Source organism: Prionailurus viverrinus, chromosome D4, assembly GCF_022837055.1.
Source record: "Prionailurus viverrinus isolate Anna chromosome D4, UM_Priviv_1.0, whole genome shotgun sequence".
NCBI classification, from domain to species: Eukaryota; Metazoa; Chordata; class Mammalia; order Carnivora; family Felidae; genus Prionailurus; species Prionailurus viverrinus.
In genome coordinates this window covers 2708431-2736388 of record NC_062573.1, presented here as the reverse complement: position 1 = coordinate 2736388, position 27958 = coordinate 2708431, and the positions used below count along the sequence as shown (strand labels likewise).

At 43.3% G+C, this 27958-nt stretch overlaps 1 long non-coding RNA gene across 1 annotated transcript in view; it reads left to right on the top strand.

Annotated features, from left to right (window-relative positions):
* The window catches only part of LOC125150623 (uncharacterized), a 61817-nt gene that overhangs the window by 29028 nt on the left and 4831 nt on the right, over window positions 1–27958 (top strand). Inside the window, exon 2 of the long non-coding RNA XR_007146406.1 lies at window positions 12759–12891. This is a non-coding gene — a long non-coding RNA (uncharacterized LOC125150623). The remainder of the gene's footprint in view (window positions 1–12758; window positions 12892–27958) is intronic.

Genomic DNA, 27958 nt, shown 5'->3' with positions numbered 1-27958 from the left:
GAAGCATTCCCCGGTCTCCTGGGGTAAAGGGAGGGAGCCACATTCGCTGGCACCCCCTAAGTCCCAGGCACCATGCCAGGCACTTCCAATGCATGATTTCTCTGAATTGCCCCAAAGTCTTGTGGAAGGAGAAATCTGCTTTGACTATATTTTAGGTGAGGAAATGGGAGACTCAGAGAAGGAAAGTAACTTGCTCGGGATCACCTAGCAAGTGGTTTGTGAGTTAAAATTTGAGTCCAACCCATGTTGTTAACCACCACTGTGGTAGATTGCAAAAATGGGCCACAGTTCTTCATGTTTCCCTGTATCTGAGTGGAGGGGTTTAGTTCCCTACCCTCTGAATCTGGAATGGCCTGTGACTTGCTTTGGGCAATAGAATGTGATGAAAGAGACCCTGTGCTAGTTCCAGTCCTAGGCCCCAAAGAATCCTTGCACACTTTTGCGGTGCCCCCCCCACCCCATTTAATTGAAGTGTTCATTCCAATTTAATTGAAAACCCTTTATGAGTCACTTTAATCCTCATGTGGAATCACAGAAGTCCTCTTGTTAGGGATATGACCTGGGATTCTGGACCTCCATTGGCACCAGAGGATCCTTGGACAGACTGGCATTACTGTCTCCCTCGGAGTTCCTTTGCTCCAGGGACCCTTTATCCAAGGGACATTTCTTCAGTTGCTGCTGTTTGTAACAGTCATCAACATGGCCCTGTCCTGCTAATGAGTAGCCCAATCGGGACCACAATCGGAGGAGGCAGGGTCTCTGCCCTCCAGGGACCAAAGCCTGGCTGGGGAGACAGCAAAGCAGACCTGGATGAAGCACTGGGCCCCCTCCCAAACCTCACAGCTGCCAGGAGGTGGGGTGACTTCATCTTCACACAAGGCTCTTCCCAGGCGGTTCCCTTAGCAACAGCGCCTTGCTTTGACAGCCGCCTTCACAGACAGTCGGCTTTCCGGGAGGCTCCTTCCCCAGCCCCATCCATTCTTCAAGTGGAGATCTTTGCAGAGCTTTTAAGCTGAGATTCAGGCAGTCTCTTCCTGACCCTCGGGGAGTCAGGAGGCCCCCAGACCTTGTGGCGTTCCTGAACTGGTCACGAATGTCCTGTTGATTGGTCTTCCCATTCCTCTGGCTTCCTCTTTCCTTCTGCTGCAAATCCTAATTAACTTAATCTTGCTTTTCTAACTGTCCCCCCCCCCCCCCATTTTCTCTCTCTGCCTCCTCCTTGCTTTTTTCTACCTCCTGACTTCTCTTTTCCCTCCAACACACCTGCGTTCCACCTGCCTTTCACCCGCACATTAGCAGTTAAAGCGTCTGCATTGACATTTAATGTTCTTAATATAGGCCTCAGTGACAGAGAAAAGGGGGCACAGAGTTCCCACACTGCCGGGGAGAGAGCTCTTTATCTCCCATCCGTGAGTATGGAGACCCTCCCTTCCCAGTCTCAGAGGAGGGGGCAGCTTTAATCAGGTCCGTAAACCTTAGGCACTTGCTGGCTTTTCTGTCTGTTCCTTCCATGACCCCTTTTCTTTAAGCTTGTTGGGGCAGCCAGTAATGATGATAAGAGCCCAGCTCTTTCCCCCTGCCGGCCACTGTGCAGGGAGCCTCTATCTCCATGATGTCACCGACTCCTAGTAACCACCTATAAGCTACTAATACTAGTCTTCCCATTTCACAGGTTAGAAAATCTTCCAAGAGGTTAGCTAACTTGCTCAAGGCCATCAGTTAATAACCAGGGATGTCAGTAGCAACAGAAAATGTGAAATTCTTTTTGCCTCTGAGTCCCCACCCAGCAGAAGTGCTGGGACCCCCCACACCCTTGGACAGGACCCTTTTCAAAGCTTGTGCAGGAGGGAGTTTGAGCCCAGTGTGCACCTGCACCCATAGCAGTGTCCTCAGGGAGCCAGTCCCAGGGTATGAGAGCACAGCGGCTTTTGTGTGGTTTACTAATGGCCAGCTGCTGCCGTCAGTGCTGACCCTGCAGTTCCGCCTCCATATTGTTCCTCTCTTGGCTGCTGTCACTGATGTGGTGAGGAAGAAGATTCCTCCACTCAGACCCTAAAATATGGCCTACATGCAAGAATGAGGTTGGGTCTGTTCCCTGGGACCAGGGTGAGTCAGAGAACAGTTGAATGTTTGTCCTTGTTTCACACCCAAAAGAACCTCTTTCCACCAACCCACAGTCATAGGGTGGAGGCCAGGCAACATGTTATGGGAGGCAGGGGTCCCTGCTCTCGTTCCAGAACCATAATCCCATTGCTCTGGACTGTGGCTAACTGTCGCAGTGCCCCTGTCATCATTGTTATTACAATTGTTTCTCCCCAGAGGCTCACTGAGTGCCATTTTCCAAATAGCTGGCCTGGGCTTGAGGAGACATAGGAGCCCAGAGCATAGAGGTGAAGATTGATAGTAAGGGAGAAAGAATGTAGGTCAAAGGGAAAGGGAGACCAGGTGGAATCCTGAGGGTAGAAGGGGAACCAGTGAAGGATCCCAAGTCATGTGAGAGTTTGGAGGAAATCCAGAGTGCAGAATCACCACAGCCAGGTAGGAGGCATTGGGAGTGGAGTCAAAAACTGCCGCGAAGTCAGAAAAAGGGGGGCTAAGAAGCATCAGCTGGGTCTACCAGCAGCAGGGTCACTGGTGATCTTGATGCGAGTTGTTTCCATAAAGAGGTGGGAGAAGAAGCCAGACTGCAGTAGGTCAGGAAATCAGTGGGAGAAAAGAGCAGAACAGACAGTTCTTTGGGGAATATTGTCCACAAAATCCAGTAAAGAGATACAGAGGGGCTGAACGTGATAAAAGATGTTTTTGTTTGCTTGAATTTTAGGATTGGAGAGACTTGGGCACTTTCAAATGTTGATGAGAAGGCTTTAGTAAGAGGAAGGGAATGGGGTTAATGGGTGGGCTGAACCCCTCCCCCCTCAGAGGTGGAAGGGGCCGGGCTAGAGCTCTGGTACTGATTTGGGGTTGGTTTCAGTAGGAGGAAGCCACAGTCCCTTCCATCACCCAGGAGGGAGGGAGGCAGTGACAGATGTGGATAGAGATAAGTGTGTAGGTTCAACAGGAAGAGACTGTGAGACTGCCAGCTAAGGGGGAAGAGAAGGCCTTGAGGTGGGCGGTTTGAGGGGGAATGGGGAAAGTTGGCAGGAGTGGAGAACGGAAGAGAATGCTGGCCAGGAAAACACAGAATTGGTGTGAACTCATCTGTGGCTGGGACCACGAATCATGTAATCAAGGGAGCGTATACCTCTTCCCATTGTGTCTAGCAACATCATGTTGGAAGCCTGAAATTGGCTATAGTGGGGGTATTTATACCATGGAAATTGGAAAATGCAACAAATCAGGATTATTTTCCCTGGAGACTGGTTAAACATTTGCCAACACACCTTGGAAATATTTTACCAGTGAATACAACAAGAAAATAAGAACAAACAAGTGGTAAAACTATAAGAAAGAAGGGGGCAAAATGATTTTTCACATATTATATGCTTATTTACCTAGGAAATCCAAAAGATCAACTAGAAACTATTACAATTAATCAGGGAATTCAGTAAGATGCTGACTTAAAAGAAATATTCAAAAATCAATACCTTTCCTATGTACCAGCATTAATCATCTAGAATATATGATGGAAAAAAGATGACATTCACAATGGCAACAAAAATATAAAATACTTAGCAATAAACTTGGCAATAAATGTGTGAGACTAAACTTAACATAAAAATAAGAATTGACTGTATGGAAACGGCTGCTGTGTTCATGGAAAGGAAGATTAAAAATTGTCAATTCCATTAAGATTAATCCATACTTTTAATTCAGTGCCAATTAAATCCCAAATGTATTTTCTTACTTGCCAACATCAGTTCATTGGGAGTTATAAATAGGCAAGAACACCTAAGAACATCTTAATAAATAAAATTGATCGAGGTGGGAGCTACTTTCAAGGTCAGATATTAAAATGCAAGTACAGAAGGGGTGATGTTGCCTACTGCTTCATTGTCCACTGTTGATTCAAAGTTTCTAGAACAGCACCTGATCCACAGAACTACTCAGTACATACTCATTAAATGAGCGAGTGAATGAATGAGTGAAAATGCATTGTAAATGTACAGCCACTCAAAACAGTATGAATTGGTACAATTAAACAAATGAGCCAACATAAGAAAATAACTCAAGCATTTATCACTATTTATTATATGATAAAGGTGGCATTGCAGAGCAGTGGGAGAAAACGTGAATTATTTAATAAATAGTGCTAGCATAATTGGTTAACTATTTGAAAAAATAAAGTCATACAATTGGACACATACTAATAACAAGATCAGTTAAGCAAATTATGTGTATCAGTATGATGGAATGCTATGGACCTATAAATGTTATGGATGATATCTCTTGGCATGGGTCACTAAACTGTTAGGTGGAAAAGGGAACAGGAAACAAAATAATAACGCAGTTCAAAGGACAAGTGATGGAGTCAGACCTTTGGCTTTCATTTCACCTACATGACTTCAAGCTGTGTGACCTTAAGAAAGTTGTCTGTGCATCAGTTTCCTCTTAGGTAAAAGAGAAATAATTTAAGAAGTGCCTACCCTCATTTGTTATTATGAGGGATAAATATGAGGAAAAACATGTAAGGTGCTTGGCATTGTGTTTGGCATATAGTAGGTGCTCAATACACGTTTGCTGTATTGGGCATCTCCAGTGAGCCCTGGGGGGACAGTGACACATGGGATGCAGTCTTCACCTTGGAGGTGCTCACAGGTTGGGAGGGAACAAGAGGAGAGGTGGATGCTGGCTGTAGGCAGATGATACCTACCTTAAGTGTTAGGTTCCTTGGGGTGGGGGGAGATACATGGTGTTCTGGGGACAGAGGAGGCACCTGGCCAGACAGCAAGTAAGAGAAGATTCCCAGAAGAGCTGCCCTCTCTCTTGAGCTCTGAAGGACCCTCAGGTATTAGAGAACAAGGGAGAGAAGAGCATTTGAGACTGAGGACATGGGCAAGTGGCAGGTGGGTCGGTTTTGTGGCGTGGGGATGGTATTAAAGTAGAGGCAGCAGGTGAGGATGCAGAGAAAGGAGAGAGGGAAGGGTCATGGGAGCCAAATCAAGGCATTTGAGATCCACTAGCATTGCAGGCAGATAGCCAGGGGGTCAGACGGGCAGTTTACAATCACCAGCCTGGCTGCTGTGGAGAGAACAGATTGAATGGAGGAAGCTGGAGTGGACATTCAGACAGGGAATGAAAGTGGTAACAGCCAGGTGGTGATACAGGGGTGGATAAAGTGCCTGAAGCCAGCATTAAGGAAGTAGCTTCCAAGGATCCAGGAGCAGATAATATGTTGCTGATGAGGGGCAGAAAGAGTCCAGGACCATATACAAGATTCAGCCTCAGGCCCCCAGGCAAATGGAGATGCCACTTACTGAGCCAGAAGACAGAGGGGGAAGAAAATGGGCTTAGGGGAAGATGAACATGGAGGTTGGAGACAGTTGATGAGATATACAGCTGACTTCCATATGGAAATTCCCACAACAAGGGGATGAGCACACAGCTTTGAGTCACCACAAAGCCATCTGTGCTGGAGAGGAGCACCTAGGATCCCAGCCACCATGTGAGGTCTGACTCCGTAGGGAGAATGGAGGAGAAGAGGGGCCAGGAGGTAGCCCTGGGAGGTCTGTGGCACAGTATGGAAGCCAGAAGAGGATGCATTGGAGCAGCGGCCAGAAAAGTAACAGGAGAACCGGGAGTGATCAATCCATGGCTCCATCTAGGGAAGAGGCGAGTCAGGAAGGCATGAGCTGGGAGCAGAGTCAAATGCAGAAGGTCACTAATGAGTAGAGGGACTCCACAGACTGGCAAGGAGGGTGTTGGAGAGTTAATATGAGCACTTTCAATGGAGCTGGGGGGTAGGGTGGTATGTGGTGGGGGAGAGAGAGGAGCCAGCTCACACAGGACCTGGAAACCAATCATTTTTAAATATTTTATTTTAGAAAAGTCTGAGATTCACGGGGGAAAAAAATGAGAGTGTACAGAGAATTCCTGTGTAGCCCATACTCAGTTTTCATTATCAGTGGCATCTTACATGAATACGATATGTCTGTCACCATTAGTGAACCAATATTGATCTGTAATTATTAACTAATGTCCATGCTTTATTCAGATTTCCTTGGTTTGTACATGATATCCTCTTTCTGTTCCAAGATCCTACCTAGGATATCATGTTACACTTACTTGTCATGTTTCCTCAGGCTCCTCTTGGTTAGGACAGTTGCTCAGACTTTCCTTGGTTTTGATGACCTTGACAGTTTGGGAGTACCGCTTGGGGATTTTGTAGAATGTCCCTCTGTTGGGATTTGTCAAGAGTTTTCCTCATGATTAGATTGAGGTTATGCATTTTGGGGGAGGAAGACCACAGCGGACCATTTCCTCACGTCATAGCATGGGTACCTGCTATCCACATGACTGGTCACTGTTGATGTTGACCTTGATCACCTGGCTGAAGTGTGTTTGTCAGGATTCATCAGTGTAAGGTTACTCTTTTCCCCCTTCTTCATACTGTCCTCTTTCAAAGGAAGTTGCTCTGCACAGCCTACACCCAAAGAGTGGGGAGTTTACCTCCTTGAAGGCAAGTTGTCTACATAAATTATTTGGAATTATTCTGTGTGGGAGATTTATCTCTTCTCCCCCACTTATTTATTAATTCAATTATTTATTTCTATTGAAATGGGCTCATGGATAGTTATTTTATACTTTGGGTTATAATCCAATACTTCTTTGTTTCGCTGCTCAAGTCGTTGCACCCTTGGCCAATTAAGAGCCATTTTGCTTGGCCCAGGAAGCCATTTTGGGTAGGCTTTTGTGAAACTAGACCACCAGGTAAATGTGGTGTCCAGTTCCTTGGTTCTGAAGTCTTGCTGGGAGAGGACATGGATGGATTTTTGGCTGCTGATTCAGAACCACTGAGTAGTGGATGGAGGCTACTTGGAAGAGGAAAGGTAAAAATACTGGAAATCAGATTTCCAGCCCTAGGTTCCTTGCCTGGACTTTGTTTGAAGGAAGAGAAAGCCGTGGCTGGAGCTGCTGTCCTTGGAGGTGAGAGTTGGTGAGCGTGACCCTACACACAGATGTTTTACAGGCAAGTACCAAGCCTGAGAACGGCCGATAACTAGTTGGAAGTGGTGCCTGGGGCTGTCCAGCACTCTGCAGGCTGAGTGCTCCATTCAAAGCAAGTTGACTCACTATTGGGGGCATGAAGGCCCTTGGCCTTGGCCTTGGCTGTTATGACTGGTAGGGGCTTTAGGGGCTGTATCTGAAACAGGTCAGCAAAGACAGGGGGCAGCTAGGAGAGGGGAGTTGGGTGGGAAGGACATCAATTCCTGCAGAGGCACTGTAGCAGGCGGAAGCTTAGACACGGGAAAGAGGGAGGCTTGGCGGGGCAGGGTGGGCCCAGGCTAGCTGGCTGCTGAGTGTCCTCCCTGTGCCTTCAGGTTCGCTCCCAGGGCTGCTGGCCTCTTTTGTCTGCGTAAGTGGTATTTCTGAAAACATAATAAGCCCCTGTGTGTTCCAAGCACACACTTGCTCCCTTGAACCATGCAGCTAAAATGAGTGCTTAATGGGGCTAATGAGGTGCCTGTTTGTTCTGAGCCAGAGGACATGAGGAGCCGCCAAGGGCAGGCTCGGAGGCAGCTGATTAGGGGCAGGGCCTGGCCAGCCCCAAGGCTGTTAACTTGGTGAGCACCTGAGCAGAAATCCCACCCTCTACCAGGGGGGCGAAGAAGCCTCGCCCCACTATCCTGCCAGCCATGCTGGAAAGAAGGGCGTTTCTGTGGGCTCCCCTGACTTTTGTGTTGCCCTGAGGCTTCTCCAGCCTCCACAGGGACTTTAAGGGGAGAGCCCTGGGCTGAGACCCTGAGTGTATTCCCATCAAACACTCGCATAAGCTCGTGGTTAGTTAGTGGCTCAACCAGCCATGTGTTGGCACTGTACTGGACCAGGCAGAGGAGCAGGGAGGAGTCAGGAACCTTTGGGTCCCACTTAAACTTTTGTATAGTGGGTGACCCTAGGCAAACCAGGTACCCAACCCGAGCTTCAGTTTCCTCAGTTGTAAAATGGGTACAGTAACACTCTTAAAGATTTTTGAGATTAGTTTAACTCAGCGATGTGCTTTTGCCCTGGATTTGGAGCTGGACACTGAGTAAATGCTCAGAAAATGGTACCTGTTGTTTCTATAAGCATTGGTGTTCATGCTGTGTGAGTTGTTGACCTCCTAGCCCACCAGCCTAGCCAGTCAAGCTCAATTTGGGTTAGCCCGCTGTTTCTATTTGGACTGTCAGAGCAGAGTATTGTAGACTGGGTGGCTCTTAAACAGCAGAAATTTATTTATTTACTTATTTGTTTTTTTAAGTTTATTTTGAGAAGGGGAGGGGCAGAGAGAAAGGGAGAGAGAGATTCCCAAGCCTACTGTGCATTGTCAGCTCAGAGCTTGACACGGGGCTTGAACTCACAGAGTGAGATCATGACCTGAGCCGAAATCAAGAGTCGGACGCTTCACCGACTGAATCACCCAGGTGCCCCTAAACAGCAGAAGTGTGTTGCTTAAAGTTCTGGAGGCTGGAAATCCCAGATCAGGGTGTCAACATGGCTGAGTTCTGGTGGGGGCCCTCTTCTGGACTGCAGGCACTGACTTGTAGCCTCACATGGTAGAAGAGAAAAAGGAGCTTTCCTGGAGTGTTTGTGGGTTTATATGGGTGCTGATCTCCTTCCTTAGGGCTATGCCCTACTGATCTAATCACCTCCCAAAGGCCCCACCTGCTAGCTGCCATCACCTTGGGGGTTAAGCTATAACATGAATTTGGGTGGGGGCACACATTTAGACCATGGCACCTATTTAGCCCTAACATTGCCCCACCCTCCCCCACCCCTTATACTCCCTTAATCCTCCACCCCCCCGGGGCAGGTACATCTGGTGGGAGGCACTGGCCTGCACATTCCCAGGCAGCCTCCTCTCCCCCACCATGGGCTCCGTCCCTGTAGAGGCGCTATGCTTCGGTTCCCTGCTCAGTACTCTTGTCCCCTCTGAAAAGAGAAGTGAGAGCTCAGGGACTACAGCGAGGGATTCTGAAATTGAAGATTGGAGGAGTTCGGGAGGCTGGCTGAATTAATTCTGACTGTAGCTATAGTATCAAAATGGTACTTGCTTTCTCTAAAAACGATATAAACCATTTTTAGAAGTGTACAATTCAAAATTTTTTAGTATATCCACAGTGTTTTACAATCATCATCACTAATTCCAGAACATTTTCAACAGCCCTAAAAGAAACCCTGTATTCAGGAAGCAGTGACTCCCCATTCTCCCTCTCCCCAGACCCTGGCAACCACCGTTCCATTTTCTGTATCTATGGATTTGCCTATTCTGGACAATTTATGTGAATGGAATTCTACCACATGTGGCCTTTTGGTTTTGGGTTCTTGTACTTAGCATCATGTTGTCAGGGTTCATCCATGTTGTGGCACATATCAGAACCTGAGCACTTTTTATGGCTGAGTAACGTTCTGTTGTATGGATATACCACATTTTATTTATCCATTCACCAGTTGATGGATATTTTGCCTGTTTCTACTCATCGGCCATTTTGAATATTGTTAATATGAACGTGTGTCTGTAAGTTTGCGTGTGAGCGTGTATTTTCAGTTCTCTTATAGAACTGCCGGGTCATATGGTGACTCTATGTGTAACTTTTTGAGGAACTGCCAAACTGTTTTCCACAGCAGTGCTACCATTTTACATTCCCACTGGCAAATGTGTTAGAGTTCTAATTACTCCACATCCTTGCCAACTCGTGTTATTTTCCATTAGAAAAATTACTGTTATAGCCAGCCCAGTGAGTACGAAGTGGTATCTCATTGTGGTTTTGATGTTCATTTCCCTAATGACTAATGATGTTGAGCACCTTTTCCTGGGCTTACTGGCTATTCGTTTATCTTCTTTGGAGAAATGTCTCCTGAAGTCCTTTGTCTGTTTTTTCACTGGATTATTTATCTTTTTGATGTTGCGTTACAAGAGTTCTTTGTATATTCTGGATATATGATTTGTAAATATTTTCTTGCATTCTGTGGGTTTCCTTTTCACTTTCTTTTTTTTTTTTTTTTAATTTTTTTTTTCAACGTTTATTTATTTTTGGGACAGAGAGAGACAGAGCATGAACGGGGGAGGGGCAGAGAGAGAGGGAGACACGGAATCGGAAACAGGCTCCAGGCTCCGAGCCATCAGCCCAGAGCCTGACGCGGGGCTCGAACTCACGGACCGCAAGATCGTGACCTGGTTGAAGTCGGACGCTTAACCGACTGCGCCACCCAGGCGCCCCTCCTTTTCACTTTCTTGATAACGTCCTCTGATACACACAAGCTTTTAATTTTGATGAGGTCCAAATTACCGGTTTTTTCTTTTGTTTGTGCTTTTCATACTTAAGGAACCCCTGCCTGATCCACAAGGTCATGAACATTTACTTACATCTTCTTCTAAGAGTTTTATGGTTTTAGCTCTTACATTTAGGTCTTTAACTTATTTTGAGTTAATTATGTAGATAGCATGATCTAAAGGTCTGATTTCATTCTTTTGCTGTTGCCCATTATCGTTTGTTAAGGGATTCTTCTTTCTCCTATTAAATGGCCTGGGAATTCTTAACTTCTTAATTTTTGGAGCATCATTTTGCTTGATATAGCATCCTTGGTTGATAGATTTTTTTTTCCTTTCACAACTTGAAATATTTCATCACATAGCCTTCAGACTCCCATGGTTGCTGCTGAGAAATTGGCTGTTCATGTGATTGAGGATGCCTTGTGCATAGTCGCTTGTCTCTTGCCGTTCTCAGGATTCTCTTTCCTTGCTGTGATTATAATGTTTCTGTGTGGGTCTCTTCAGATTTCTCTAAACTGAAGTTTTCTGAGCTTCTTGGATGTGTAGATTCGTGGTTTTCATCACGTTAGGAAAGTTTGTAGCTGGTTTTTCTTCAGATATTCTTTCTGCTGTTTTATCTCTTCTTGCCTCTCCTTCCGAATTCCCATTATGCACATGCTGGTGTGCCCGACAGCCCCCTACTGGCCTCCTAGGCTCTGATCACTTATCTGCAGTCCTTGTTCCTTAAAAAAATTTTTTTTAATATTTCTTTATTTTTGAGACACACACACACACACATACACACACACACACACACACACACACACACACACACATACACACACAGAGTGAGTGGGGGAGGGGCAGAGAGAAAGGGAGTCGCAGAATCCAAAGCAGGCTCCAGGCTGCAAGCTGTCAGCACAGAGCCGAACGCGGGGCTCAAACTCACAAACCATGAGATCATGACCTGAGCTGAAGTTGGATGCCCAACCGACTGATAATAACCTCCTGCCGCCCAGCAGGCGCCCCTTCATTCTTTGTTTCTTTTGTTCCACAGACTGAATAATCTCAGTGGACATATCTGCAGATTTGCTGATCGTTTCTTTTGCCGACTCAAATCTGCTATTGATCCCCTCTAGTGAATTTTTCATTTCTCTTATTGTACTTTTCCACTCCGGCATCTCTATTTGGTTTTTTTTTTTTTTTAAACTTATGTCTTTATTTGTATTCTTTATTTGGCAAGAGATCATTCTCATGGTTTCCTTTGGTTCTTTGGACATGGCTTCCGTGAGCTCTTTGGCCATATTTAAAATAGCCGATTGAGAGCCTTTGTCTAGTACGTCCAGGGTCTAGGTTCCCACAGAACCTAACGGTTCCTAGTAACAGCTTTTTCTCCTGTGTAGGGGCTGTACTTTCTTGGTTTTTGCATGCCTCTCCTCTCACTTTCTGTGCTCCGTGTGCCTCACCTTCCTACCTTGGGGTCTTCAGCAAGCTGCACTTCTTCCTCCTCAGAACCTTCGCAAAGGCTGAGCCCTCTCCTAGAATGAGTGCATTCACCGCCATCCCACTTAGTTAATGCCTTCTCGTCCCTTAGAGCCTCTGTCACATTAAACACTTACCTGTTTGTTGTGGGTATGAATAAAGGTTCTAAAACTGGTTTGCACCAAACAAAACTGTCATTCTTTTTCTGTGTCTCGGCGTCATTCCTGATCCTGAGCTCTCCATCTGTGGACTGAGAGGGGATAGATGTCATCCTTCTGTGGCTCCAACCCCCACCCTTGCCACCTCCTTACCTCTGCTTCCCCGACATGGCTGCCTCTATCTCAGTTCCCTTTGTCTCTGCACTATTGGTGAGGCTCATTCCCTGTCTCTTCTCTTTTCTTTTCCCTCTAGCTAGTAAATCTCTTCTCCATGTGAGAAAACCGGTTCTCCCCTCATATCTCTGGCTGAGGCCCTTTGTCTATGCTTATGTCTACACCTGGAAACCAGTGCCAGCTGGGGTTAGACAGTTGGTGAGTGGGGCGAAGCCATTGCCCCTCCAAGTGACAAAACTGACATCGTGTGCATGGATGCTCACAGGAAAGAAGAATCCGGGACCCCCCCCCCAACCCTGGCCTCCTTTGGGAGTCTGGAGGCTCTTAAACTGTGTCTGGTGGACTGGGGTGGACTGAAGAGGTCCAGATGGCAAACAGTTCCAGCAGGGCCTGGGGAGGGGGGCAAGAGGCTTGTCCTGGGCACTGGGGCCCAGCGCACCTGTCTGGTGCCCTAGACTTCCCCTCAGGCTGAGCAGTGGGAGGGGAGAGAGGTTCTTGGCAGGGGTCCTTGCTGTCAGCACCTTCAAGCACGATCATCTCCACATCATTTGATGTAGAGAGCGAAGGAAGGAATGAACCAACGGAAGGAACGCTTGGGGCCCAGGCCACATTGGGATACAGCAGTGACGGAGGAGGACTCTTTGTGGGGCGTCACGGGCATCCATGGTGTCTGTGGAAGCTTGCGGAGAGGTGAGAGTAATTAGCAGTGACTCCGGTTTTGGGGGGTCCAGGACATCTGGGATGTGGGGCTGGGCGGGTGGTAACCTGGAGAACGGTGGAGAAACAGGATCTCTTGAGGAACTGGCAGCGGAGCTCGCTGCCATCATTCCCGGGATGATCACGGAAGCTTGACTTCGTTCTCGGCCCCGGGCTGATGAGGATTGAGGACATTTGGGTTCCACTTAGAAAAGGAATAAAGGGGAACGAGAAAAGGAGAGGTTAAGAGAGAGACTGGGTGAGGCCGAGGAGGAGACCTGGGGGGAAGGATAGGGGTGGACAAAGCCTGAGAGGAAGCGAGGGGTGGAGAGGGAAAGGGGACAACCAGTTAGCAGTGGGTACAAGTTGGAAGTGAAAGGCATCTGGCAACGTTGCATTGCCTATGAAATGATATTAACATTTTATTATTGTAAGGTGAGCTTTTTAAAACGGAATTTTAAATGTTACCCTGCTGTTCGGGAACACAAAAACCTTTAATTTTATGCAAATGAACAGCGAGGAGCTGAGCGCTTAATGTAAACGAACACTTTCTTTGTAGGAGAGGTTGGAAAAGAGAAAAAAAAATTCCCCAGGATTCTTTAATTGCTGTCTGAAATTATGTAAATCCCAGCACCAGGCAGAACACAATTACCCCGCGGCCCTCCCTGCCAGCGCCGCTAATGTCTAACAAAATATCGGTGGGTGACATTTAGACGAGGTAATGCAAATGAGAATTAATTTTTTTCCAAGACAAAGGGCAGCTGAAAGATCACCTCATTCATATACAGGAGCGAGGAAAGCTTGTGGATGCTGGGGGTGGGGTGGGGTGGGGCGGACTGGGAGCCCTGGGGGTCCCCCGTCCTTGGGCCCAGGTCCCTGAATTTCTGGCTTCTGGCAGCCTTAGATCACGAACTCTCTGGCTGCAGTTCCCAAGTAGTTCTTCATAGAAATCGGGTTAACAAATGTAAATAGCCATAAAAAAAATACTCCTACACGCGGAGGTGATCCATCCTCAGCTACGAGGCACTTGCATAAACTTGGTATTATTCCATATTCATGGCAGCCTGGCAGGGTGCTAACATGAACCTCTTATACGGAGGAGGAATTGGAGGCTCAGAGAAGTCTGGTCACCCAGCTAAAGGCACACAGTTAAACGTGATGGCAAGAGTTGGGTCCTGCTCTTAGATAGATGTTACTGGTTTTGTTCTTTTCTCTGTCTCTTTTTCTCTTTCTCTTTCTTTCTTTCCCTTCCTTCCTTCCTTCCTTCCTTCCTTCCTTCCTTCCTTCCTTGTCTTTCCACTTAGGATGTTTTTCATTTCAAAAGTGTTTTTAATAAAGAGGGCTTGCGGAGAGAAAACCATGGTTCCAGTTTAGCATCTTCTGCCCTAAATTCTTTTTCTCCTTGAGATAACCTCCACACACATGACCCCCTCTGCTCAGCTCCTGCTCATCCTTGAGTCTAAGCATAAATGTCACTTACTTGAGGAAGCCTCCTCTGACCCACCCTCAACCCCACCATCCAGGACTTTGACTTCCAAGCATTTACCAAAAATTACAGTAATGCGGTCAATTCTCTTTTCCCTGTGAGATCGTAAATTCCACAAGGGCAGAGGCAGGGTCTGTGGTGGTTGTCACCACAGCCCCAGTGTCTAGGACATTGCCTGGCACTGCCTTTGCTCAGTAAATGTTTAATGAATTCATGAATAAATTAATGATATAAACGGAGTTTGTGTACCGGTGAAAGTGATCATGATGGTTTATGTATATAAAAATGTATGGCAGAAGGTAGTAATGATTCTTTTAACAGTGGCTCCTGGAATTCTGGAAATACATTTTGCAGTTGGAGGTGTGAGAGGAAATATTTTGGAGAGAGTAGGTCAGGAACTCGCAGGTTAAGAGAGCTCTCTCCTATTAACTTAGTCTTAATGCCAACACAACTGACATCATAAATTCCAACAGCTGTTGTGACTAGGTTTAGTCAACTCATGGGTGTATGGTCTTTAATGCCGGCTTTGAATCCTGAGACAATCCCTCTAATCACCCCAAAAGATACTTTGGGCTTGAGCCAAACCTGGAGGCAGGCCAATCTGCTATTAAAAATAAGACAAAAAAACATTTTACATGTATTTTTATATAAAAGATAGTATCCACATCTATAGTTTTTAAGGGGTGATCTGATATTTAATGTTTTTCTTCTTTAAAAATAACCTATAACCTACATAGATCAACAACCTTAGGAAAACCTGAGAAGTCTTTCTAGTATCCCACTTTAAAAAGCTCAAGGTCCAGGCAAATTTATTCATTTGGGCTTAAAAGCAGATAACATCAGTGCTTTAAGATTCTTCTAGAGCATAAAGAACTTTCTCTTTTTTTTTTTCTTTTTAAAAACCAAACCAATATAGTACTTCTTGAGGTTCAGAAAGGAAAAAGAAATCGCTCTGGGTGTCAGGAAATTTACCAGGGGAATTGGTTGCCCATGTGATGGAAGAGCTGAGAAACCAAACAGAAACCAGATGTCGACAGTAGCAAGCAGCTGCCACCATGGGAGGGACAAAGGGAAGAGGTATATTGCTAGAGACTGAAGGCAGAGGTCGCTAAGAGGAGGCTAGGACCCATGGGGCACTGTGGTCCAGAGAGAGGCAGCAAAAATATGCAGGCGATGATGGAGACAGATCTGAAGGAGAGAGGGAGAGCAGCCTCCCAGTCTCCTGCCGGTGCCTCCCGTTGGGCTTATCCAGCTGGAGTGCTGCTGACACAGGAGGCTGGGAAATGACACAGGAGGTCGGACCTGTGTGGGTCAGCCCCTACTTCCTGCCCTGATTCAGAGAAGCACTGAGGGTTGGAGGAAAGAGCAAAGAGGCAGAACATTCCACCTGCTGAGATAGACCCTCTGAAACCGAAGCAACCAGTGATCGAAGTCAAGCTAATGGCGCACTCTTTAATGTGTGATCAGGCTGACGACACCGGAACTCTGTCTTAACATCACAATTTAAAATCACATTGATTCAAAGTACAAAGAAGGGGATGATAAGAGAATGGAGGGAGAGGTAATATTTGAAGAGATAGTATCAAAGGCATTTTAAAACAAATAGAAACCCAGAGACTATATTAACAGTCTTTCCTTATAGGATCTTCTAAAAAGTGTACCTCAAAAAAGAAGAAAAAAGATCCAGAAAGGAAAGTTTGAGATGTAGATAGGAATGATGAGCAAAGAAAATGGTGAACATATGGTTCACTAAGTAAATATTTGTTATATAAAACAACAAAAGAATATCAAATTTGTGAGGATTACAAAAGGAAAGAAGAAAATATGGGAGAAAAGTAGCTTATGAGTTTGTCCGAGTTAAAGTGTTGTAAGGCCCCTGCATTGTTCAGGGGTAGGGTAAAGATGCTAATTTCAGGCTCTAAGCAGCAGCATATCCCTGTTAATTTTAATAGTCAATTTTAATAGGAAGTTGGTGTTTGAAGCCATTAGGTTTTGGCTTGTTTATTACACCCCAACATACAACTGATACATTTGCCCTCCCAGATATTAGGAAAGCATCTTAAAGCTACACTATTAAAGCAGTTTGGTACTGGTGCATAAATAAACACAAAAAACAATGGAACAGACTAGAATCTAAAAATGGACCCAAATAGTTAAAAAAAGTATTCGGTAAGCGATGTTGGGACAATAGCTTGTCATTTGGCGGGGGGGGGGGGGGGGGGGGGTTAAAATTGTTCACTTTGCAGTGCCATTAGGTGGTTGATTTTGTATTTTGTACAAAATTTATAATTATTACCCATATGTAGATAAGTCCAGCATGAACAAAATCCTCAAGGGCTTTACTTTTACCGTTTGCACCGACCGAAGACGACAGAAGCAAAACCGTACGGTGCTGGGGGTCAGCATAGTTGTGTGGCAGTGGTGTTAAGTGCATGTCGGGTGGCTGGTGCTCCCCCCTCGGAGAGCCTCCTTTGCAGTTGCGTTAGAGCCACATGGTCCTTCCTGTGGAAAACTCGGCTCACTGCTTACCTGGTAGGCACTCTTCCCCTTGCTTTTCCTGGTGGAGGGATAATGTTGAGGGGAGCAGCAGTGTGCCCTGCTAGGGGAAGGGCTGACGAAAGTACACAGAAGTGTGGGGCAATCCAAAAAAGAAAGACACAAAAGGAACCACGATAGAGAAAAATGAACTAATGTGAAAAACGAGTGGAATGACACATCCCCAAAAAATCGCATCGTCTTTCAGTTGCTGAAGCATACTGGTTTTTGTTCTCTTCGTGCTAGTCTGCATTTGCAAGTTTTCTGCAAGTGTGGTTTATATTCTTGCGAGAAAAAGAACCCCAACGATTGGCGTATTTCTGAATTGTTAACCAATTTATTCAAAACAGCATGTTGTTTTATATGTTTTTATGAACTGTGTCTCCTCTTCCATGAGTTGTTGGCTCAGGTCCTTTGTTAACATTTCTGTTTTATGGGGGCCTTAATTTTCCCTCTTATTGATCCATATTGTAATATGTAATAAGGGTAGTAACCTTTTCTGATTCTCCAGTTTGTTGGTTGCCTTTTAATTTCATCAGTGGAATTTTTAACTTACAGAATTAAATTGTCTCTAAGTGAAATTTATCAATATGTTCCTTTGATACTTATTTCTTGGCTAATAGGCCTAGAAAGTCCTTCTCCTTTCAGTGAAGTTAAATATGCTCTTTATTTGCATATGTATTCTTCTAATTTTCCTATTTTACTTTAATTCCATAAATCTGGGGGTGCCTGGCCGGCTCAGTCATTAGAGCATGGATGGGACTCTTGATCTTGGCGTTGTGAGTTCAAGCCCCACATTGGGTGTAGAGCTTACTTAAAATGTATAATTCTATAAACCCTGTGGAAATTGTGTTTGGTATAAAATAAAAGTTTTTTAATGTTTATTTTTTTTTTGGAGAGAGAGAGAGACAGAGCACGAGCAGGGGAGGAGCAGAAAGAGAGGGAGACACAGAATCTGAAGCAGGCTCCAGGCTCCGAGCTGTCAGCGCAGAGCCTGATGTGGGGCTCAAACCCACAAATTGTGAGTTTATGAGCTGAGCCCAAGTCAGAGACTTAACTGACTGAGCCACTTAGGTGCCCCAGTTTGGTATAAGATAAAAATTTAACCTGAGGGTTTTTTTTTGTGTGGTTTTTTTTTTTTTACCAAACATATTAGGCAGTTTCTCTAACATCATTAAATACTCTTTCCTACCCTTCCATCTCACAATGATTTAGATATTTTCTATGGCAGAGATTGCTGCTTATCTATAACGCTTAACCCTTCTTCTTATCAACAGAATCTTAATTTTGTTCGGAAAAGTGTTTCTCCCAGGTTCCCTTACAGTTTGGGGCAGCTGTGTGACTCACTTTTGGTCAATGAGATAAAGTGGATGTCTGCTGGAGATTTCTAGGGGAGTTCTCCTCAATATAGATACTGCTACTTCGTCCTTTCCTCTCCTTCCTTTCTTCCCCTCCCCTTCCCTCTCCTTCTTAAAAAAAATTTTTTTTAATGTTTTTTTTTTTTTTTTTGAGAGAGAGAGAGAGAGTGCAAGCATGGGAGGGGCAGAGAGAGAGGGAGACAGAGAATCTGAAGCAGCCTCCAGGCTCTGAGCTGTCAGCACAGAGCCCGACGCGGGGCTCGAACCCACAAACTGTGAGATCATGACCTGGGCTGAAGTCGGTCGCTTAACCGACTGAGCCACCCAGACGCCCCTGTTAGCATCTATGATAAAGGTGGAGTGGCCATTTTTGCCAGCTCAGGATGAAAGGCACACTCTAGGCATGATGGAGGAAGGATGAAACTCTACTCCTGACATAACTGCATCATCTTTGAATTGTCCACTCTTGGCCGGCTTGTTTTAATGAGAGAAACCATGCCCTCGGGCAGTGAGTGGGGTTTCTGTTGCGTTCAACCAAATGCAACTTCTATGTTAATGGAACTTAGATCTTAATGTATCCTCTTACATGTAAGTTCTTATTAGTAAAGCCTGTTTCCAACTTGTTTATCATGTTCTGACGAGGTGTCTTGTCAAATACAGTAACAATAAATTCTTAAAATCATGGCACTGTGCAATAAGTTTTGTTATTGGATGGGGCTAGTGACCGCTTTACCTCACTTTTTTCAAAATATGTATACTCAAAAGTGTATTCTTCCTGATGAACTCTAGAATTACTTCTCAAGTCGGTCCAACCCATTTTCTCTTTTGAATGGAACCCTATTAAACCTATACGGTAATTTGGGAAGAAGTCATATCTTGGCAACATTTCATCTTTTAACTCTTGGGCGTGGTATACCTTTCTGTTTTTTCTAATCCTCTGTATCTCTGAAGAAAGGTTTGGAGCATTTTTCACATATAATTTCTGCACAATTCTTTTTATGGTTACTGCTAAATATTTTATGTGTTTATTGCTATTGTAAATAGAATCTATTTTCTATTATACCGTATAACTGGTTATGGCTAGCATATAGAAAAATCATTGATTTTCAAATATTTATCTTGTATTTGACTGCTCATTTATCCTAAGAGTTTTTCAGTTGATACTTTTATGTTTTCTAGGTATGTAATTGTATCATCTGTAAATAATGATGATCTCATCTTCTCCTTTTAAATAGTTAGACCACTTATCTCTGTTTACATATTTTATTTCATTGAGCAGAAAAAATGTGGAATAAAAATGAAAGTAGTCATGCTCGTTTTGCTCTTGATTTTACAGGACGTCTCTTATGTCCCCATATACACATTCCATTGTTGTTTTAACATAAGTATTCTTTACTGTGTTCAACAAATATTTTCCTATTCCCGGGTTTTAAAGAGTTTATAAAAATTAGTAATGAGTGTCAGGTTTTATTCTATGTATTTTCTGCGTTCAGTGAGGTTATATCTTTTTTTTATTGGTCTTTCTGATAGCATATATTATGTGAATGGATTTCTTACATATAAATAATGCTTAAAATTATGGGATAAATCATACTTCGTTGTAAAAGATCGTTTTAGGAATATCATCGCTTATTTTATTTTTTTTTTATTTTTTTTAGAGAGAGAAAGTGCACACACGCGCATGCAAGTGAGGGAGGGGCAGAGGGGGAGAATCCCGAGTGGGCTCCATGCTCAGCCCAGAGCCTGACATGGGGCTTGATCTCATGACCCTGAGATCACGACCTGAGCCAAAATCAAGAGTCAGATGCTTAATCAACAGAGACACCCAGATACACCTAATTGACAAAATTTTAAAACATTTTCACATCTAAATTCATAAGTTAGGCTCATCCACACCATTATTTTTGTATTATCTCCCTTCAGCATTGTCTTCAGATTCCTCTAGCTCCATAAAACGAAATAGGCAAGGTAAAGTGAATTAGATTGAATTCTGGGCCCAAATCTTTACTCTTCCGTTGTATAGTTGACATCTACACCTTCATCACGTCCTCATAGGGAGAGAGTGTATGTCTTGCCCCTTGGCATTGCGTTCAGCCATATGACTTGCTTTGGCCAGTGGAATGTGAGTCGATGTTTTAAGAGCAGATGTTTGAAATGAGTTGTACAGTTTGCTTGCCTTCATATGATACTGCCATCACCATGAGAAAAACATACCCCAGTTAGTCTACTAGTCCAGGAGATGAGAGACACTTGGAACACACTTGGACCTATCTGCAGCTTGGACCCAAGACCTGCCAAGCCAACATGAGATCAGCCAGTGCCCAGATGACATACAGACATGTAAACAAGAATGGATGATTGTTGGGTTTTTTTTTAAGTTTCTTTTAATTCCGGTGTGGTTAACATACAGTCTTATATTAGTTTCAGGTGTGTGATAGAGTGATTCAGCAGTTCTGTATATTAGCCAGTGCCCATCAACATAAGTGTACTCTTGATCCCCTTGACCTATTTCATCCTTCCTCCCACCTGCCTCTCCTCAGGTAACCATCTGTAGTTAAGAGTCCGTTTCTTGGTTTGTCTCTCTCTTTTTTCCATTTATTCATTTGTTTTGTTTTGTAAATTACAGATAAGTGAATTCCTGTGGTATTTGTCTTTCTTTGACTTATTTCGCTTAGCATTATATTCTCTAGATCCATCCATATTGTTGCAAATGGCGAGGTTTCGTTTTTATGGCTGAATAGTATTCCATTGTGTGCACATGTGTGTGTATACATACACACACACACACACACACACACACACACACACACACACACCCCTCACATCTTTATTCATCACCTGGTGGAGACTTGGGCTATTTCCATAGTTTGGCTATTGAAAATGCTGCAGTAAACATAGGAGTGCATGTTGTATCCCTTTGGATATGTGTTTTTATATTCTTTGGGTAAATACCCAGTGGTATAATAACTGTATTGTAGGATAGTTCTATTTTTAATTTTTTTGAGGAAGCCCCATGCTGTTTTTCATGATGGCTGCACCAATTTGCTTTCTTACCAATGGTGCAAGAGGGTTCCTTTTTCTCCATATCCTTGCCAACACTTGTTGTTTTTTGAGTTTTTTCTTTTAGCCATTTTGACAGGTGTGGTGATATCTCATTGTAGTTTCATTTGCATTTCCTTTATGATGGGTGATGTTGAGCATCTTTTCATGTGTTTGTTGGCCATCTGTATGTCTTCTTTGGAGAAATGTCTGTTCATATCTTCTGTCCATTTTTATTCACTTTTTAGTTTTAATTAATTAATTTATAGAGCATGAGCAGGGGAGAGGCAGAGAGAGGGAGAGACAGAATCCCAGGCAGGCTTTGCACTGTCAGCGCAGAGCCCGACATGGGGCTCATACCGTGAGAGCATGACCTGAGCCAGGATCAAGAGTTGTGTGCTTAACTGACTGAACCCCCCAGGTACCCCTTCTGTCCATTTTTACATTGGATTATTTGTTTTTTGGGTATTGAGTTGTAGCAGTTCTTTATATGTTTTAGATACTAACCCTTTACCGGATATGTCATTTGCAAATATCTTCTCCCATCCAGTAGGTTGTCTTAGTTTTGTTGGTTATTTCCTTTGATGTGCAGTTTTTTATTTTGATGTTGTCCCCTAGTTTATTTTTTATTTTGTTTCCCTTGCCTCAGGAGACTTACCTAGAAAGATGTTTCTATGGGCAGTGTCAGAGAAATTACTGCCTGTGCTCTCTTCTAGGATTTTTATGGTTTGGGATCTCAAACCCAAAATGGATTTAGGCTCTTAATCCATTTTGAGTTTATTTTTTGTGTATGGTGAAACAAAGTGGTCCAGTTTCATTCTTTTGCATGTAGCTGTCCAGTTTTTCCAACATCATTTGTTGAAGAGTCTGTCTTTTTCCTATTGCATATTCTTGCCTCCTTTATCGAAAATTAATTGACCATATAATTGTGGGTTTATTATGGGCTTTCTCTTCTGTTCCATGGATCTGTGTGTCTGTTTTTGTGCCAGTATCATACTGTTTTGATAACTACTACAGCTTTGTACTATAACTTGAAGTCTGGAATTGTGATACTTCCAGTTTTGTTTTTCTTTTTCAAGGTTGCTTTGGTTATTTGGGGTCTTTTGTGATTCCAAAGAAATTTTAGGATTGTTCCAGTTCTCTGAAAAAAACTGTTGGTATTTTGATAGGGATTGCACTTAATCTCTAGATTGCTTTGGGTAGTATAGACGTTTTTTTTTTAATTTTTTTTTTCAACGTTTTTATTTATTTTTGGGACAGAGAGAGACAGAGCATGAACGGGGGAGGGGCAGAGAGAGAGGGAGACACAGAATCGGAAACAGGCTCCAGGCTCCGAGCCACCAGCCCAGAGCCTGACGCGGGGCTCGAACTCACGGACCGCGAGATCGTGACCTGGCTGAAGTCGGACGCTTAACCGACTGCGCCACCCAGGCGCCCCTAGACGTTTTAACAATATTTATTCTTCCAGCCCATGAGCATCGAATGTCTTTCCATTTCTTTTTGTGCTTCATTATTACTGTATAGAAATAGAACAGATTTCTATATATTGATTTTGGATCCCACAACCTTACTGAATTCATTTATCAGTTCTAACAGTTTTTTGGTGGAGTCTTTTGGGTTTTCTATAGTGTCATGTCATCTGAAAATAGGAAAGTTTTACTTCTTCCTTACCAATTTGGGTGACTTTTATTTATTTTTGTTGTCTGATTGCTGTGGCTAGGACTTCGATCTTTTTGAGTTTATTGAGACTCCTTTTTTGGCCTAATATGTGATCTCTTCTGGAGAATGTTCCATGTGCACTGGAAAATGATGTATTTTGCTGTTTTACAACTGCATGTTTTGAATATCTGTTAAATCCACCTGGTCTAGGGTGTCAAAAGTCACTTTCATTTTTGATTCCCTATTTGGATGATCTATGCATTGATGCAAGTGGGCATTTAAAGTCCCCTACTGTTATTGTATTACTGTCAATTAATTACTTGTGTTTGTTATTAACTGTTTAATATATCTGGGTGCTTTCATGTTAGGTGCATAAATATTTACAATTGTTATATCTCCTTGTTGGATTGTCCCCTTTATTATTTTATAGTGTCTTTCTTTGTCTCTTGTTACAGTCTTTGTTTTAAAATCTATTTTGTCTGATATAAGTATTGCTACTTTGGCTTTCTTTTGATATCCATTTGCATTATAGATATTTCTCTATCCCCTCACTTTCAGTTTGCATGTGTTTTTAGGTCTGAAATGAGTCTCTTGTAGGCAGCATATGGATGGGACTTGTTTTTTTTGTTTTTTATCCATTCTGCCACCCTAGGTCTTTTGATTAGAACCTTTAGTCCATTTACATTCAAAAGAATTGTTGATAAGTATGTATTTGTTGCTGTTTTTGATTGTTTTTGTAGTTCCTCTCTGATCCTTTCTTCTTTTGCTCTTTTTGGGAGTTTGCTGGCTTTCTTTAGTGGTATGTTTGGATTCCTTCTCTTTATTCTTTGCATATCTATTACTGTTTTTTGATTTGTGGTTACCATTAAGTTTGTATATAACATCTTCTGCATACAGCAGTCTATTAACTTGAAAGTTGCTTATGTTTAAGCTCATTCTTTAAAAAAAAATTTTTAGCATTTATTTATTATTGTGAGACAGAGAAAGACAGACTGTTAGCAGGGAAGGGGCAGAGAGAGGGAGACACAGAATCCGAAGCAGGCTCCAGGCTCTGAGCTGTCAGCACAGAGTCTGACACGGGGCTTGAACTCACAAACCTAGAAATCATGACCTCAGCCGAAGTCAGACGCTTAACCGACTGAGCCACCCAGGTGCCCCACGTTTAAGCTCATTCTTTACTTCTCTCCCTGACCCCATGTTTTTGGTATATGGTGTCATACTTTACATCCTTTTATTTTGTGAGTTTCTTGGCCAGTTTTTACAGATATACTTATTTTTACTGCTTTTCTGCTGCTTACTTTTCTTACAGTCTCTCCTTTCCACTCAAAGAGTCCCCTTTACATTTCTTGTAGGACTGGTTTAGTGGTCATGAACTCCTTTAGCTTTTGTTTGTCTGGAAAACTCTTTATTTCTCCTTCTATTCTGAATGATAGCCTTTCTGGATAGAGTATTCTTGTTTGCAGAGTTTTTTCCTTTCAGCACTTTGAATATATCATGCCACTCCCTTCTGGCCTGTAGAGTTTCTACTGAAAAATCCACTGGTAGCCTAATGGGGTTTCCCTTGTATGTAACTGTCTTTTCTCTGGCTTCTTTTATAATTCTCTCTTTATCACTACTTTTTGCCATTTTAATTACTGTGTGTCTTGGTGTGGACCTTGGGTTGATTTTGTTGGCTTCCTGTGCCTCCTGGATCTGGATATCTGTTTCCTTCTCCAGATTAGGGGAGTTTTCAGCTATTATTTTTTCAAATACATTTTCTGGGATCCCTGTAATGCGAATGTTATTATGCTTGATGGAATTTCTGACTTCTCTAAGTCTGTTCTCATTTTGTGTGATTTTTTTTCTCTTATCTGCTTAGCTTGCTTATTTTCCATTACTCTGTCCTCCAGCTCATTAATTCATTCCTCTACTTCCTCTAGCCTGCTATTTATTCCATCTAGTGTGTTTTAAATTCTATTTCTTGTTTTCTATATCTATGAATGATTCATTTTTGTTTTGTATCTCATTGTCAAGAGTCTCACTGATGTCCCCCAGTCTTTTCTCAAGTCCAGTGAGTATATTTAATGATCATTACTTGAAATTCTCTATCAGGCATATTATTTATATCCACTTTGCTTAGGTCTCTTGCTATGATCTTATCCTATTCCTTCATTTGGGACACAGTTCTTTGTCTCCTCATTGTGTCTAACTATGTTTCTCTGTGTTCGAAAAGTCAGTTATGTCTCCTGCTTTTGAAAGTTATGGACTTAGGAAGAAGAGGTCCTGAAGTAGTACCCTGCAGTGCAGTATCCTCTGTTCAACAGAACCTGATACTTCAGGGGTGTCTCCTGTATGTGTTGCATGTGCAGCATATGTGTGTGTTGCATAATGTTGTGTCCTGGCTGCTTTTTCCTTCAGTATGGTAGTCTGCAGAGTCTCTCTTTGCCTCTTTTGGGCTGTGTTTGACTGAGGTGGGGTGTGCAGTTTTAATGAGTGTCTAGGGATTCCACAGGGCCCACAGCTGCCTCTGCTGCCAGGACTGGGTCCTAAAGAACATGCGGGCCACAGTGTTGGCAAGAAATGTACCAATCTTTGGGGGGAGGGAGACCCATAGCACCAGGATTGAGGCAGATGTGACTGGGAAAGGTGAATTTGCTGAATTTGCTAAACCGCAGGGGACTTGGCTTGGTGTAAGGAAGTTATGCTAGGGGGCAGGAGAAGGTGTTGGCACCTACCAACTTCTTTGTTCCTGGAGAAGCCCCTCCACAAACCCTGCCCCTCTGGCACATGCTCAGAGGTGCATAAATAATTCTCCCTCCTGTGTGCCCTAGGCATTCTACAAACTGCTGTTTCTACCTGTATGTGGACTGTTGTGCCGTCTCTTTAAGGATAGAGACTCAGGTTCCTATTACCCTCTGGACTCTTCCAGAGCTGAGCCCACTGATTTTTAAAATTGTAGGCTTTAAGTCTTTCTGGTTGTGAGAACTCTCAAAATTCGGCCCCTCTAGTTTTCAGTCAAATGTTTTGGGGATTTATCTTCCCTGCACAGAGCTCCCTGATATGATAATCTGTCTCTCTCACTTCTCTGGGTTCTTGGCTCCCTCCCACCCACAAGTGGCCAAGGTCCTTTTAGTTCCCCACCATGTCTTCGCCCTTTCCACCTTCTCCATCCTCTTTGATGTGACCCCTTCTCTACCTTGGGTTATAGAGTTTGTTCTACCTGTCTTTGGGTCATTTTCTGGGTTATTTACACTGATGTATTACCTGGTTGTATCTGTGGGACAAGGTGAGCTTAGGGACCTCTTACTCCATCTTGGCCCCCAGAATTAGTCTGGATAATTGTTGTTTTCATCCATATAGTTTAGAAGTGGTTTGTTCCATAGCATTATTGTGGCAATAGCTGACTGATGCACAAGGTAACTCCCCACCTTTTCTGGCCTATATCATTTTCCTTCTCTCTAAAGAACTTCTTTTAACATTTCTTACAAGAAAAGTCACTAGCAACAGATTGCCTCAATTTTGGGTTGTCCAAGAAAGTCTTTATTTCTCCTTCACTTTTAAAGGATAATTTCGCAGGGTATGTAATTCTATGTTGGTGTTTTTTTAATTCTCTTAACACTTTAAATATTGACTGCAGTCTCTTTCTGGCATGGTTTCTGAAGAGAAGTCAGATGTAATTCTTAACTTTGTTCCTCCAAAGGAAGCTGTTTCCCTGTCTTCACTCAGTGTCTTTTGGGATTTCTTTTTTGTTGTTGTTGTTAATATTTATTTATTTTTGAGAGAGAGTGAGTGAGGAGGGGCAGAGAGAGAGGGAGACAGAGAATCTGAAGCAGGCCGCAGGCTCTGAGCTGTCAGCACAGAGCCTGACGCAGGGCTCAAACTCATGAGCCGTGAGATTGTGACCTGAGCTGAAGTCAGATGCTTAACCAACTGAGCCATCCAGGCACCCCAGGTCTCAAGTTTTAAAGAGCCTGTTCCTTTGGACTCTGAACTCCACAAGCATTTCTCAGGGTTTTTTTTTCCTGTTTAGGTGAGACAGGATGGGTAAAGAATTGGGTATTTCCCTTACCCAGCTCATTTGGGCTCTGGTTAACTCATTTCTCTTAAGGTCAGAGTACTTGGCATATTTCAAAATGGTTCATTTTTCTCCTTTCCTTGCCAGAGGCAGGAGGGATTTTTCTCCAATATTTACTCTGAGAACCTGGTTGACCTCCTAGAGTTGATAAAAGTGTTGGGGTCTCCTATGACTGGGTTTTCATGGAGTCTTTAACTCACAGATGTTCACACTGAGCCTCCAACAATTGGTTAATTATAGCTCATGTTTTCCTACCTTGACACTCATTCCTGCTGCTGTTTCAACTCATGAGTCTCTGCTCTGATAAAACTACTACTCCCTACATTCTCATCTCTCCCTCTCCCTCCCTTATGAGAATTTAGCATATGAAAAAGGCAGAATTTCTTAAGGGAGGAAAATGATGGGCTATTTAGTAAATGGTATTGGGATAACTGGGCAACCATCTGAAAAAAGTTAGCTTAGATCCCTACCTCACTCTTTACATCAAAATGAACTCCATGAAGCTCATATATAACTTTTTAAATATAAAAAGTTGAAAAACATGAACAATATTATAAACATAGAGATTTAAAAAATCTTATGAGAGAGCTTTCTAAATAATACATAAAATCTAGAAACCATTAAAAAAGTTGTTGAATTGAAATAAAATAATTTTTAATGTGCAAGACAAATACAGCATGAGAAGACAATACACTGGGATAAGAATTTGCAGTATGTAGATCAATAAACAACTAATTTCGTTAGCATAAAGAATGCCTACACATGAGCTTTAAAAACCTGACGACTGACTAGAAGAGCTAAGGGCAAAGAGATTGTAGAGGCAGTGACCTAGGAAGACAAATTCAAGTCGTTCTTGAACAAATGAAAAGATGCCCAATCCTGCTCATAACAGAAGTAAACATCTGAGGCAACATACCCCTTTTCATCTAT